The 15777-nt window shown below is 45.0% G+C and overlaps 1 long non-coding RNA gene across 1 annotated transcript; it reads left to right on the top strand.

Annotated features, from left to right (window-relative positions):
• The first annotated feature begins 3086 nt into the window (after window positions 1-3086).
• Window positions 3087-15317, top strand: LOC132477512 (uncharacterized). Its single transcript, XR_009530279.1, has 3 exons — window positions 3087-3387; window positions 4650-4815; window positions 13752-15317. It is a non-coding gene; the product is annotated as an uncharacterized LOC132477512 (long non-coding RNA).
• Window positions 15318-15777: the final 460 nt, after the last annotated feature.

Raw genomic sequence — 15777 nt, 5'->3', positions numbered from 1 at the left:
ACCTCAATTCCGTACTCTTCCGGGAGCCGCCCCAAAAAGCTGCTGCGGATTGAATTCTTCAAGGCTGACTCTTCCCTCGAAGTCATTTTAAGGCAAGCATTTTCTTCTAGCCCCCATAATTCTTCCCTTACATTAAAACTATAGCAGCAGATCTTGTGTTAAATTAGTTTTGCTTTGGAGGATAAGGAAAACATACCTAAATAACGTAGGTTACCTGGAAATATTTTAAATTAACATTTAAAGTATATTCTTGAATCCCATTTAGACTATACAATCTTCCAACCCCCATAATTCTCACATTTAGTCTATTTTTTTCTTTCTCTTTTTGCCTCCTCCTCTTCTTCAAGAGATGACTATGATTTTAGGAAACCAAGCAGGTTTTACTGATAACTGGGACAAGCCCAGTGATACTGGGCCAGAACAATCACTAAATATTTTCTTTACTTAGCTACAAACCAGAGGGAATATATACTTCTTATATCATTCATTTCTTGAAGGTTATGAAATTAGATCTAGGAAAACCCCCTCAAATTCCAAATAAGGAAAGTAGAATCTGTCAATTCCAGAGATTATAGCAACATTTACCTTGACATTCTTCTTGGAGGTATCAGTTTAGAGAAGCTGGGGGCAAGTGTGTAGGTGACCTTTTGGGTCTGTGTCTCTAGTACCCAAACATTTGTTTTAACAACAGCTCTTTCAAATTGGAATTTGTCACTAACTTCAGTTTATATGGATAATATCAACTAAGTTGCCAGAGGCCCAGAGTTAATGACCAGTTTGTTCTTTCTCCAGGATCTTGGTGATTCTGTGCTAGAGATCTAATCCATAAACCAAAACACAACCAGTTTTGATCCAGGAAGAAGAGTTCCCTGGGATTCAGTGATGACCAAACTGTCCCTTTACACAAACACACACACACGTACTTAAAAATAATATTCAGGTCATGTATTGGGTCTATGCCTCAAATAATTTTATTGGTAAGTAGGAACCTAGGCATTTCATGGCCCCCCACCCTTTTTTTCACAATCAGTATCAGCACATCTTTTTTTAAATTTCATGTCTTTTAATATTTGTGTTTTAATTTCTAGGAAAGAAATTATTTTCTAATTGTTCATTTGTTATCTCAGAACTTTCAGGACAGCCTGCTCTCATAACACTTTGTATCTGTAGTATGACAATAATAGGTTTTATACAAGTGGTAGTTGATAAATTCTTCTCCAACCTCAGGAAAGCAAATGATGAAAAACAAAGTAGGAGCTAAAGTCACTGTAGTGTAAGCATACAATGGCTTGTTGGGTGGCACTTAAATAATTTTAACTCACTGACAATTAGTAGAATCAGTGACAAAGATTAAGTACCTAAACCACAGATTAGGAGTTGTTAAAAATGGTGTCGCCAGGCTCTGTCTTTTATTCATGAAAGATACAGTATATGTTCTTTCACTTTGTGTATCTAATATATTAAAAACAACAACCACAACAAAACTCAGTAGATCTAGATTCTATTTTCAGCCCTCCCTCCATTTTCTAGGCACAGCTATGGTAGGGTGTATGTGCATTGCCAGAAGCAAACAGAAGAAAGACACACCTAAGCCAGAACCAGGGACCCTTGTCCAATAAATAGCAATATAGAAGCATGCAGGAAGGACAAAAAGAGACTGGTCGTAAGGAATCCACACATATTTAAAAAAATAATAATGTTCCCCCTCAAATCACTTTATTGAAATAATGCAAATTTCAGAAATCCAAATTCCTCTAGTTATTTTCATGTGTTCCTGTTATAATTTTCATCGTGTCTATGAATTTCATATAACCATCTTTATACTTTTAGACATCTGCTAGTGATATATTGTTAAAAACAACAGACCCTGTTTCAGAGTGACAGTTCTTGGTCATGATCTTCAGCCCACAGAAAACCAACAAGCAACATTTATTCCTCATTTCTAGGGTGAGAGTCTTGAAATGCACCTACAGTGTTATGATGGCTGCTCTTGGGTGGACACGTGGCCAGGACGGAGAACCACAAGGCCAAATGACCACACAATCGGGCCGTCACAAGCTGTTCAGGGAGCAGATTTTTAGATGGGCTTGGATTGCTGCACAAAGCTGGGCGCTACGTTCTCAAGTGTAAAGCCAGACAAAACAGACAGGCAGCAAGCTGCTCCCTTGGCGGGAACTTTTAGTTTGCCGCCACCTCACACCTCTATCTCGGAGAAACTACTGCCTGGATTCAAGTCTTTGAATGTTTTAGACAGAAGAAATGAAAGCATGCTTTGCTCATGTTCAGACAGGCCGGTTGTCTACAACAGGGCTGGGGGGAGGGCACTCGGCCTGGTATCGAGGCGTCTGTGCGCGGCCCCAGCCTGCAGCGAAGATGCCGCTCAGGTGGCAGCGGCCTCGCCCCTCCCCCTGCGGCCTGGCCCACGGATCAAAGGACCGGACTCTCGCCACGGCCCTCAGGGCCCACCGCCCAAGCGCCACGAGCCGCAGGAGCGCGCCGCGGGCGCCGGGGCGCAGGGGTCGCGTCTCGCCCGGCCTCGGACGCCGCGCCGGCTCCTCGCCCGACGGGGAAAGGCCGCGCTCGTCTCCGGGCAGCCTGGCGCCTCCCGAGGTGGGAGCGCAGCGAGGCCCCCGTGGCAGCCGCGCCAAACTGGCGGGAAGCCCGGGGGGGCCGCCGCCGTCTGACGCCCCGGAAGTCGCGCCTCGAGATCCCGGGCACGTTCCTTTTCCTCTTCGGAGCAGCTTGGTTTCCACAGCTTCTTTTTGTCATCACGGTTAAACGTACTCTGACTTTTTCAACGGCGTGCCCCGCTATGGGCAGCGGAGGTGCCGGGAACCGGGCCCCGGGCGCCCACGAGCCCCGGCGAGGAGCGCGGCGGCGGCTCCCACGTCGGGCTTGAGCGCCGCGGGCGTTGGCGGCGGCGGCCGGGCGGGAGGGAGGGACTTGACTTTGAAGGGGAAGCGGGAGGTCTGCGCGCTCAGCTCCACTCCCTGCCGCCCTTCCCGCGGCCGAGCTTGCGCGAGGTGCCCGGCAGGCGGCGCTGCTGCTCCGGCGGAGCGGCCGGGTCCCCGACCGTCCGAGGACTGGAGAGCCGGAACCAGCGAGGCGGAGGGCGGGGAGCGGCGGGGGCAGCCGACGGAGGCGCCGCAGGAGCGGCCCCAGGGAGAGCCCGCGGCTCTCGGCTGCTTCTCCCTCTTCCCCGCCGAGGGCGAAGGGCCGGGGTCCACGGCAGGAGGTGTCGCCTGGCCCAGCGGGTGCGAACAAGCCCACCCCTTTGCGCCTCTCCCGGCCGCGCTCTGGCACTTCCGACCTCAGCCGCCTCCCTCCGTCGCCAACAGGCGCGGCCTGCCCTGAGGAGAGGCCACGTCCCCCTGAGCCGGGGGCCCGGTGGGTGCCCGCCGCCCTCGCACCTCGTGTCGCCGACAGACATCTCCCTGACCTGCCCCTCACCAGACTCCAGATGTCGTCCAGCTGAAACGATTAGTGGCGGTTTGAGGGCTGATCCCCAGCCTGGGCCCGCTTTGCGGGTGGGGGAGGGGAGAGGGCGGAATCACTCTTAATCTCGCCTCACGGCTAAATAATTTACTCAAGGTTTTCTCTTCCTGCCAATTCCCTTCCCTGCACCCCTGCCCTTGGCTTCCTGCTTTGTGAAGCCCCAGGAAGAGAAGGGCCAAGTCTTAATAAAAGTTAATATTAATAGTGGTGGAGGCGCCGGCAGGTGCTTCTCCACACCTCATCTCCCCCTCTCGCCCGCCCCCCCCCGTCCTCCTCCAAGCCCGGCCCCCTCCTCTGGGTTTCCTTTGAATATTGGAGATGGGCCTTGCTCTTGGAGGGACCATTTCGGAAATCAGGGCGCTGGAGTGAGAAGCCTCGGTCCACGTGTTCTGTAAACCACATCCTCCTGCAGTTGCCGTGAGCGCGGAATGTGGCAAAGGTCGGGCGTGCACACGGTGCGCGGGTGCCGCTGCAGAGCACGGGGTCAGATAAGCGCGCAGGGGGAGTCGGCAGGTTGGACAGGAAAGATACCCGCAGGAAGGGGACGGGCTGAGCAAACTCGCGGGGGTGGGGGGGTGGGTTGTGTTGGGGGGAGGGGCACAAAAGTCAAAAAAGCAACAAACCAATACTGTAAAAAGAATACCTAGTAACGCCAGGGACCTGTTGCCAAGGACCTGTTTTCCTAACGCGGGGGCAAAGGACTCAAAGAGGTTGTCCTTCCCATAGCAAAGCCTAGTCTGGTTTAAGTTTTTATGAACGCACGTTGAGGCCTTCCACGGAACAATTCCTTCCAACAAGTTTGAACAATGCAGAGGGGTGGAAAAAGTTAAAAATTTGCCCCTTCTTTCAGTCCCATCCCTCTGGGGTACCAGTGTTGACACCCCGGTCCATATCATCCCAAGAATTTTTTGTGCTTAGACAAATGTGTAGCACTTATCTTGTTTTTTCCTTTTGTCTCTCCTTAAAAAAGAAGGAAGTCATACTTTTCGTTTTGACTTGCTTTTATCAGTTAATAATATATCATGGCCATTTCCCCAGGTCATTCCATATAAACCCAACTGACTTTTTAATGGCCACTGCATTTTATAAATTTGGGTATACCAGAATTTTATTCATTTACTCAACAATTTCTTTGAATGTTTATTATATTCTAGGTGCTGGGAAAACAACATTAAGATCACAGATAAAAATCCTTGTTCTTGGGAAGCTTACATTTTAGTGGGTAGAGACCGAAAAGAAACACATTTATTCAACTGCTTTTCTACTACTGATGGATTTTCATGTTGCTGTCAGCATTTTGCTATCATAAGTGGTCCAAAGGTAAGCATCGTTTTACATATATCCTTTTGTATCTTTGTATTTTTAAAGGATAGATAACTCAAATAGGAAATCCTAGGTCAAAGAAAATGCTCAATTTAAAACTTTTTTTCACCTTTAAACTTTAATAAATATAGGCATTGCTTTCCAAAAAGGTTTAGCAATTCACAGTACCGCACAGGTGCCTGTAAATGAGTTCCCCTTTCTCCATGGCCTCTTTGCACTAGAGGTTATTGCTTAAATTTTTGTTAATCTGATGGACAGAAAATGGTAACTAACTTAATTTTATGTTCCATGGTTTACTAAGCAGGTTGAGCATATTTTCATATTTTTTTGGCATTTGCATTTTTTGTGATCTGCTTGAGTCTATTGTTTTCTAGTAAACAGAAGGAAAGGAAACAGAGGGTTTACACATCCCAGGCCTTGTGCTTGATTCTTTAACTTATTTCATTTAATCTTGGCAAAAACCAATACCCAACCCTATGAGATAGATTATGACCCATGCCTTTCTGATGTCGAACACCATGCTATTTCACCCATGGTTGAGTCTGCCCTCTGAATGTGGTAGACTTTCGAAGTATAAAGGCAAAGTAAGAATTATAAGGGGAATAGTAGCGGTCAGAACCGTCATCATCAAAACTTAAAAGCAAATTAAAAATGACAAAAAAGCCTTTGCTACAAAAAATGTCAGAGGATTATTTTCCTTAATATATAAAAAATTCAGTGCAAAATGACAAGACAAATACCAGACTTCTAATGAAATATCATCAAATAACATAACATTTAAAAAAATCCAGTACTCAATCTGGTGATGGTATGATAAACAGGCACCTCCTATACTGATGAGACTGTAAATTAATATATTTTTGAATGGCAATTTGGCACTATTTTAGAAGTCTTAAAATACACTCATTAAGTTTAGTAATTTCACATCTAGAACTAGTCTAAGGAAATAATCAGAAGTAGGGAGTTGGAAATAAGTGTCTGATATTAATATTTTGGGTAACTAAACTATGGTATACCCATTCAGTAGAATATTACATAACCATTAAAGCTGCTATTTTCAGAGTGTTTAATGATCTGAGGAATACTTATTCCTTTTGTCTCATAAAGAATGTATACAGTATGATGCAAAAGAATATACACGTACAGTATGATCTTTTGCATCTATGTATCTATGTATTTATGTATCTAGGCTGAAAAATGGCCCTCTGAAAGACATCTATAGCCTAATTCCTGGAAGCTGTGACTGTTACCTTGCATGGCAAAAAAACCAAACAAGCCAAAAAAGGGACATCAAAATCAAAACCAAACCAAAACACCAAAAAGCAGAAAAGCAACAATCCTACCCCAACCAGTTGTTACAGATACGATTAAATTAAGGATCCTGAAATGGAGATATTACCCTGGATTATTCATGTAGGCCCTAAATGCCACCACAAGTGTCTTTTTTTTTTTTTTTTTTTCTTTTTGCGGTATGTGGGCCTCTCACTGTTGTGGCCTCTCCCGTTGCGGAGCACAGGCTCCGGATGCGCAGGCCCAGCGGCCATGGCTCACGGGCCCAGCCGCTCCGCGGCATATGGGATCCTCCCAGACCGGGGCACGAACCCGTATCCCCTGCATCGGCAGGCGGACTCTTAACCACTTGCGCCACCAGGGAGGCCCCACAAGTGTCTTTATAAGAGAGAGGCAGGGCTTCCCTGGTGGCGCAGTGGTTGAGAGTCCGCCTGCCGATGCGGGGGACACGGGTTAGTGCCCTGGTCCGGGAAGATCCCACATGCCGTGGAGCGGCTGGGCCCATGAGCCATGGCCGCTGAGCCTGCGCATCCGGAGCCTATGCTCCGCGACGGGAGAGGCCGCAACGGTGAGAGGCCCGCGTACCGCAAAAAAAAAAAAATAAATAAATAAATAAAATAAATAAGAGAGAGGCAGAGGTAGATTTCACACACACACACACACACACACATACACCCCCCCACACACACGAAAGTGATATGAAGGAGCAGTGAGGGATTTGATGTTGGCTGGAGTGATGCAGCCACAAGCCAAGAAATGCCAGCAGCCACCAGAAGCTGGAAGAATCTAGGATGAGATATTCTCCCACAGTCTCCAGTGTGGCTCTGCTCACATACTGAATTCAGCCCAGTTTTGGACTCTGGCCTGAAAACTGTGAGAGAATGAATTTATTGTTTTAAGCCAGCAAATTTGTGATAATTGGTTACAGCGCTCACAGGAAACTAATATGGTGGTGTTTCTATTGCTGTATAACGACTCCACACTCAGTGTCATACAACAAGCATGTCGTTATGTCCATGGATTCTGTGGGTCAGGAACCTGGACAGGGTACAATAAGAATGACTTGTGTCCACTCCACAATGTCTGGACCCTCAGGAAGACTTGAGTGGCCAGGGCAGAAATCATCTAGACGCTTCTTTTTTTTTTATTTTAATTTTAAAATTTTATTTATTTTTTTGGCTGCACCGCACAGCTTGTGGGATCTTAGTTCCCCGACCAGAGATTGAACCTGGGCCAAGGCAGTGAAAGCGCCAAGTCCTAGCCACTGGACCGCCAGGGAGTTCCCTAGAGGTTTTTTTTATTCACGTATTTGGTGCATAGGCTGAAAGGACCCCAAAGTTGGGATCATTGTGGATTGTTAACCAGAGCCCCTCTTCCGTGTGGCTTGAGCCTGCTCCCAGCATGGAGGCCTCAGGGTTGTCAGACTTTTTACATTGTGGTTCAGAGCTCTGAAAATTTGTGTTCCCAGTGAGCAGGCGGGAAGCTCTATGGCCTATTATGATCTACCTTCAGAAGTCACAGTGTCATTTTTACCACCACTTTTTTTTTTTTTTTGCGGTACGCGGACCTCTCACTCTTGTGGAGCACAGGCTCCGGATGCGCAGGCTCAGCGGCCATGGCTCACGGGCCCAACCGCTCCGCGGCATGTGGGATCTTCCCGGACCGGGGCACGAACCCGTGTCCCCTGCATCGGCAGGCGGACTCTCAACCACTGCGCCACCGGGGAAGCCCACCACCACTTTTAATCTATTGATTGAAACATTTACAAACCCTCTCAGATTCAAGAGGAAGGGAATAAATCCACCCCTCTATGGGAGGAATGTCAAAGAATTTGCAGCCATATTTTAAAGCTTCCACAGTTAGTTCCATGCCCACAAATTATTTACATTCTCCATGTCCAAGTTCTCACCTCCTAAAGTTTTATGTTACTTACTAAGGCATTGGGCTTAGGCTTAGGTGACAGGTCTCCTAATATAAACCAGGTCCAGGTGGATGTCAGGCACCTGACTTAAGCTCTTTGGGTATATGGTCCTGCTTGATCTGTAAACTGATGAATTCAAGAGACAAGTTTTCTGCCACTCCTCCCTCAAATAAACCCAACATACAGCAGTAGGACGAGTGTAGGATAACTGCTAAGATACTCCTGTTCCAAAGTGGAGAAAACAGAAATGCACAGCAGTCATTGGTTTTTATGAATTTTGAAATCCATCCCAGTATGTGATGTTCGCTTATTGATTAGAACTCTGTTCTGCTCCCTGGGAGGGACTGTCTGGGACTTTCCCCTCTGTCCTGTGGGTCTTTGTTCCCATTCTCTGAATCATCCTCCCTTCCCCCATAAAAAGTAGCCAATGATTGTAATTATTTTCAGTCTGCCTTCTGCCTAAGTTTGGGCAGCCGAAGGCCTCATTTCATTTTTTTGTTTGTTTTGTTTTTTAAAATATTTATTTATTAGTTTATTTATTTGGCTGTGCCGGGTCTCAGTTGCAGCATGTGGGATCTTCGTTACTGCGTGTGGGACCTTCGTTGTGGCATGCAGGATCTTTTAGTTGTGGCATGTGGAATCTTTAGTTGTGGCATGCGAACTCTTAGTTGCAGCACGCATGTGGGATCTAGTTCCCTGACCAAGGATCAAACCCAGGCCCCTTGCATTGGGAGCACAGAGTCAGCCACTGGATCACCAGGGAAGTCCCTCATTTCAGTTTGTACCACCTCTGTTCCTCTCTATTCAAGCTGACACAATTCCCTCAAAATCTCTGTGGATTTCTCATATCGCAATTTATAAAAAACCTGCTCCGTTAGATAAAGTTGCCCACAAACCTCTGAGATTCCTTGTCTATCTTGAGCCCCCATATGGCTGTCGTGTAGCAACGCCTTTAGATCTTTAGAAGGCCTACTGTTTAACAGAGATTGCTTGTAAGGTTTTCCCTGAAATTCTTAGAAGGCAGAAGAGTTCCAGAATGTGCCATCTCAACATGTGCCACTTTGGCTTGGGCCGTAGGCAGCTGAGCATCAGCAGATCCAGGGAGAGTTCTCTGTCCTTCCCTTTCCTGCCTAAAAGTAGGGCATAGAATTCCCTTTGTGAAGGTGTCCTCCTTCTCCTGTACCGGGAAGTGGAGAGCAACTTCTCTCACTGGAGGTGGGGAGTCAGCGCTATGATGAGCCTGCACAGACACATCTTTTACTAAAGTGACCGTCAGTGGCCTTCCGTTTGCCTCATATTTCCTAGCCGCCTCCCACATGTATCATTTCTCGAAGCCCAAACCTCCTTTCCTTTGTTTACATGGTATACAAGGCCTTGAGTCTAGTTACTTCTTTGAGTTTCACTTCTTTTCTGTGAACTCCCATGCAGGTAAAATATTAATAAAATGTGTGTTCTTTTTCTCCTGTTCACCTGTCTTTTGTCAGTTAAATTGGAAGGCTCCCAGGTACTGAGCCTAAGAGGAAAAACATTTTCCATCCTGACAAGGCCTTTTGTCTAGTCGAGTCTATGAAGCAGCACCTGTACCTTTCTTAGGTGCTAACAGAGGGCTTTAAAGTCCTGCCCTTGGCTTCATTTTTATTCTGAAAACACTTTTTTTTCTTTTTTCTTTTTCCTGTGTCCTGGATTTGCTCTTTGCTCAGAGAATCCTTTGCTGGCTACGTTCCAGTTGCATTTCCTCTTAATCCTCACTGATAACTGAATGGTGCATTCTTTCTCTTCACCCTTTCACATCCTCTATAGGCAGCTAGAACAAGTTGGTGGCCCCTTTAATATCCCATCCAGAAACCTCCGCAGCCAGATGACTGAGCTTATTAAGTACATTTCCTATTTTCCCCGGTATCCCAGGTGACAGCGTTGCCAAACGTTCTGCCGATACCTAACATGTATCTCCTTTCCTTCAGCATCCAATAACATTTTCCTCACTTTGTTCAAACCCTCACCATCAGCTTTCCCAATGCCTGCCTGACTTCTCCCTGCCAGCCAGTTCCCAAACAAACACCACATTTTAGGCATTTTGATGGCAACAGCCCATTTCCAGGTACCAAATTCTGTCCTGTCATCTATTACTGTGTAGCAAACAACCTCAAACAACAACTATTTCAATATGTTCATGGATTCTCTGGGGCGCAGGAGCTGTCTTTTCTCCACTGCCTGGAGCCTCAGCTGGGCAGTATTGAATGGCTGGGGGCTTCTTTATTTACATGTCTGGCACCTCATTTGACATGGCTCAGCTGGAACTGTTAACTGGAACCTCTGCATGTGGCTTGGGCCTCCTCACAGCTTGACAGCCTCAAGGTCATCAGACATCTTACGTGGTGGCTCAGGCCTCCAAGAGCATGTGTTCCCAGCAAACAGTGTAGATCATTTTGCAATATATACAAACATTGAATTATCGTGTTGTACACCTGAAGCTGATACAATGTTATTTCAATTATACCTCAATTTTAAAAACAGCAGTTCTTCTTTAATATCATCGAATATCTAGTCTGGGGCTTCCCTGGTGGCGCAGTGGTTGAGAATCTGCCTGCCAATGCAGGGCACATGGGCGCGAGCTCTGGTCCGGGAACATCCCATGTGCCGTGGAGCAGCTAAGCCCGTGCGCCACAACTACTGAGCCTGTGCTCTAGAGCCCGGGAGTCACAACTACTGAGCCCATGTGCCACAACTACTGAAGCCCACGTGCCTAGAGCCCGTGATCCACAACAAGAGAAGCCACCGCAATGAGAAGCCTGCGCACCGCAACGAAGAGTAGCCCCCACTCGCCGCAACTAGAGAAAGCCTGGGCACAGCAATGAAGACCCAATTCAGCCAAAAATAAATAAATACATTTATTAAAAAAAATTAGTCTGTGTTCAAAGTTACAATTGTCTCATAAATGACACAAATGTCCTGTGAATGTTTTTATTTTATAGTTTTGTTTTTTAAAAATGAGGTACAAAAAGGTTCACAAATTATGATCCATTGCTATATCTCTTACAGCTTCATTAATCTATAGTAGAGATTAACTCTTCAGTCTCTTGGGTTTTTTTAATCTTACAATTTAGTTGTTGAAAAAAACAGGTTTAGGGGACTTCCCTGGTGGTGCAGTGGTTAAGACTCTGTGCTGCCAATGCAGAGAGCCCAGGTTCCATCCCTGGTCAGGGAACTAGATCCCACATACATGCCACAACTAAGAGTTTGCACGCCTCAACTAAGGAGCCTGCGTACCACAACTAAAACCTGGCTCAACCAAATAAAAACAAATAAATAAATATAAAAAAAAAAGAAAACAGGTTTATTTGTCCCATGGAGAAGTCTATATTCTGGTTTGTTGATTATATCATCACAGTATATACTCATATTCATAAATATATAAATATATTCTCCCTTTCTGAGATAAATGATAAATGGATGTATACTATACACATAAAGAGTTATTTTGAAAACATGATTGTAACTGTGGCTGAAAGGAGGAATCCAAAGAGGTCTCCTGAAATTTCACCAGAAATTGTATTAAAGAGGACCAGAGCATAGAAGTGGTCAATTAAATGAAAAGTATAAAGAAATTCATGGAGGATGTTGGCATCAGGGGAGGGAAAAGAAAAAAGGAATCAAGTGCATTGGGAAATTATAATCTAACAATGAAAAACCAGGGCTTCCCCGGTGGCACAGTGGTTGAGAATCCGCCTGCCAATGCAGGGGACACGGGTTCGATCCCTGGTCCGGGAAGATCCCACATGCCGTGGAGCAACTAAGCTCGTGTGCCACAACTACTGAGCCTGTGCTCTAGAGCCCGTGAGCCACAACTACTGAGCCCGCGTGCTGCAACTACTGAAGCCTGCGTGCCTAGAGCCCGTGCTCCACAATGAGAGAAGCCACTGCAATGAGAAGCCCGCACACCGCAACGAAGAGTAGCCCCCGCTCGCCACAACTAGAGAAAGCCTGCGTGCAGCAATGAAGACCCAACACAGCCAAAAATAAATAAATAAATAAAATTTAAAAAAATAATAAAAATTAAAATTAAAAAAAAGAAAAAGAAAAACCAGTAAGAGGCATGAAGGACAGGATGGGAAGAAGGGAGATGCCAGTTGCACTGAGTTCATTGATGCATTCATTCCCTCAATGAGTCATTCCCTATTTACTGAGCACCTGTCCAGCACAGGGCTATATTTTATGTATTATAGCACTCATAAAACTATTAGAGGAAAGTCAAAATGGAAAAAGGAAGTATGTGGAAAAGAAACGTGGAAACTCTTTATATAGTTTCCTGGATATTTGTTTGGCTTAGCATGTCCCAGAATTAGGTCAGAGGAATTGGGATGCAGTCGGCTTTCTCAGATGATGGACCTTTGTCAGGGTTGATATGAGAGGTGTGACATCCATGCCTGGCAACCCTCAGAGGCAGAGCCTTCAGTTTTAGGACTTGAAAACTGACATTTGCAATGAACAAATTTAAGAAATTTTTGCAAACTTTATGAATTTATTTTTAAAATATATCTATTTTTTCCACCCAAATGTGACACAGTTATTGTGAAAAATACAAACCATCAGAAACATAAATTATTAAAAGTGTAGCCACCCAAACCACTAGTGTCTACTAAATTTTTCTAGATTCATATTATTCTTTTTCTCTACTTGCAAACATAAATTTCTGAACTTCTTGACACAGAATAATTTCTTCCTTGGAAACTAGCTAATGACAGCTAACATTTATTGAAAGAAGCTAAATAATTTGCCTCAGGTCACACAGCCAGTAAATAGTGGACCAAGGATTCAAACCCAGACAGTGCAGCTTTTAGAACACATGCTGTAAGGGCTTTCTAGAGAAGTGGTATCCAATAGAAAGAGAATCCAAATCTCATATGCAATGTAAAATTTTTAGTAGCCATATTAAAAAGAAACAGCTGGAATTGATGTTAACATATTTTGTTTAACTCAATATATCCAAATTACTATCATTTTAACATGCAAACAATATGAAAATTATTAATGAGATATTTAACGCTGTTTCACACGAAATCTAAATTTAACATACATTTTGCACCTCCAGCACATATCAGTTTGGATTAGCCAGATTTCAAGTGCTCAGCAGCCATGTGCAGCCAGTGGCTACTCTACTAGACAATGCGGGCTACGGAGTTTGAGTTGTTCATTCACAGATGTTGACTGTGGGCCCACTATGTGTCATGCATCATGCTTGGTGCGGGGGAATCAGTGGTGAACGAAACACAGGGCTCACACTCTAGGGGAGGAAGCAGAGGAAAAGCAGTAAATAAATCAAGAAGTACACACCACAGGGAAGTCATGTGATTGCGATCATTGCTATGAAAAAAGGAGAACGAAAGAGAGAGAGGGAGGGGGAGAGAGAGTAAGGAAGGAAGGAAGGAAGGGGAAAGGAAGGAAGGAAAAAGAAAGGAAGGAAGGAAGAACGGAGGGAGGGAGGAAGGAAGAGACATGTAAAGGGTTACTAGGGGGCCTACTTTAGGTAGGGTGGCCAGGAGAGATGTTTTTGCAGAGGTGACATTGGAATAGAGACCTCGGTGACAAAAGGAGCAATAACAATGACAACAATAAAAGGCCAGTTTTTGCGGAAGGTGCTGCTGTGAGTGCTTTCCATACACTAACTCTGTAGCTTCACAAAAAAACGGATTAGGCTGGGTCTATTATTATCTCCATTTTCCAGATGAGGAGACCGATGTGCAAGAGGTGAACTAAATGGCCCAAGTTTACACAGCAACTGGGAAGGAGCCACTGGAGCAGACCCAAGGAGGAAGAGCTGTCCGGGCAGAAGAATTCATGTGATGCCTTAGGGGGACAGTAGCGGGCTGACCAATGGCCCTAAACATCGCCAGGTCCTAATCCTGGAACCTGTGGATGTTGCCCTGCAGGGCGAAGGTACTTTGCAGGTGGGGAAGTTCATCCTGGCTCATCCGGTGGGCCCAGTGTCATCACGAGAGTGCTTACACGTGGGGGGAAGAGGGAGATTTGGCATCACATACGTGATGCCTGTGGAAGCAGAGGTTGCTGTGTTGGGTGGAAGGGCAGGAACCAAGGAGTGCAGGCCCTGCCGACAGTTTAGACTTCGACCTTAGAAGTGTAAGACGATAAACTTGTGTCGTTCAAAGCCACTAAGTTTGTAGTAATTTGACGGCAGCGATAGGAGCCACCCGTGCGTCTTTTCTCTGTGCTCTTTCTGGCCTCCAGTTCTTCTTCCTGGCTCTTCTCTCTGCAGAGAACTCCCTCCCTTGGTCCCCTCTCTCCAGCTCGCCTTCTTCAAACTCTGCTAAGATTCCCCGGAATCCCCCAGGCTTGGTGTCCCCTTCCTCTGTATTCCTTGAACACTTCGTGTAAATCTGTGTTCCAGCACTAATCACACTGTATTATAATGTGCCCTTTCACTAGTCTGATTCTTGCTTTTGATTTGATGTTGGATTTCTTGAGAGTGGGGATCCTATATTTTGCCTTTTTCTATCCCCAGTAATTGGCACAGGGTCTGGTAAAACTGTAAGCAGTTCATCCAAGTTTATGGAATAAAAACCAACAATTAAACAGAAAACTGCAATAAGGAATCACACCATACGAAGTCCCATAATAAAGGCGATTCGCTCCACAGTCCTGGGATTCTCTGGCCAGGGTCTAACAGACACAAAAGAGTGGGACTGTGTCTTCCTGTCCCCACACCCTCACACCCCCGGAGCCGTCCCCTTCCCTCCCCAGTCAGTCTGACCTTGACCTGTCTGAGTCATCCTAAGTCCCACAGCTTCCCCAGTGCTGTGCACTCTGACCCCAGCCTATACTGGTTGTTGAGGCTAAGAGCTCAGCCAATGATGAATGAGGTGGAGAAGTGTTTAGGGCTTCTGAGAGCTGCCCCAGCTGTAACTTGATACATCTGTTGCACTTTCTGTAGGAAAAGCAACAATTTAGTCAATGTTCTTTTAAATCATGCCCATTTCTTCTAGACATAAAGTAAGGTTCAAGTAAGAAAAAGATTTAAAAATCATCTGTAATCTCTCTACCCACAGTTAATCATTAATAACATTAAAAATAGTATTATTAATGTTAGAATGAGTACATTGCTAATTAATATATAGAATGAAGAAGAACATAAAGTGAAATGTAAAAGAATACCCACTTCCACTCCCCAGAGTTAACTACTATGAATATTTGGTTGTACTTTTGTCTAGCCTTAAAAAATATATATATAAAGCAACTAAAAAAAAAAGCAACAGTATTATAAACAAATAATAAAAATTCCACAAAACCTACTAAGATGAATTCCATTTCTTTAAAAAAAAATCTTAGTCTTGTTTTTACAAATGGCTAAACTACTCTAGTGGCAGACGTGCTTGTAATTGTACATGAGCCTTATGGTCTCTCAAACCCTCTCAGATACTCAGTGTACAGGATTAAGGAGGACTATCGCAATATGTGTTTGGTTACCCATCGAATACCTGCATTTTATAAATGGTGAAAATAGCACAGCTGAAAACGAGCTCTTAACCTGCCTTTACTAGTTACTGGCTGAACTAAGTAAAGAAACCTGGAGTCTTGAGTTTCTATTTCTGGTCTCTGTTCCTCATCCCTGAGGAACTGACAGCTACATGGCACCATAAGTGACAGCCTGGATAAATAAACAGTACGTGTGAAGTGCTTTTATTTAACCTCCAGAGTTAAATAAAGTTCAAGGTGAAGCCATAGAGTTTACCTGT

The sequence above is a fragment of the Mesoplodon densirostris genome, chromosome 17 (genome assembly GCF_025265405.1).
Source record: "Mesoplodon densirostris isolate mMesDen1 chromosome 17, mMesDen1 primary haplotype, whole genome shotgun sequence".
Lineage (NCBI taxonomy): Eukaryota > Metazoa > Chordata > Mammalia > Artiodactyla > Ziphiidae > Mesoplodon > Mesoplodon densirostris.
This window is presented reverse-complemented; position numbering and strand designations above follow the sequence as displayed.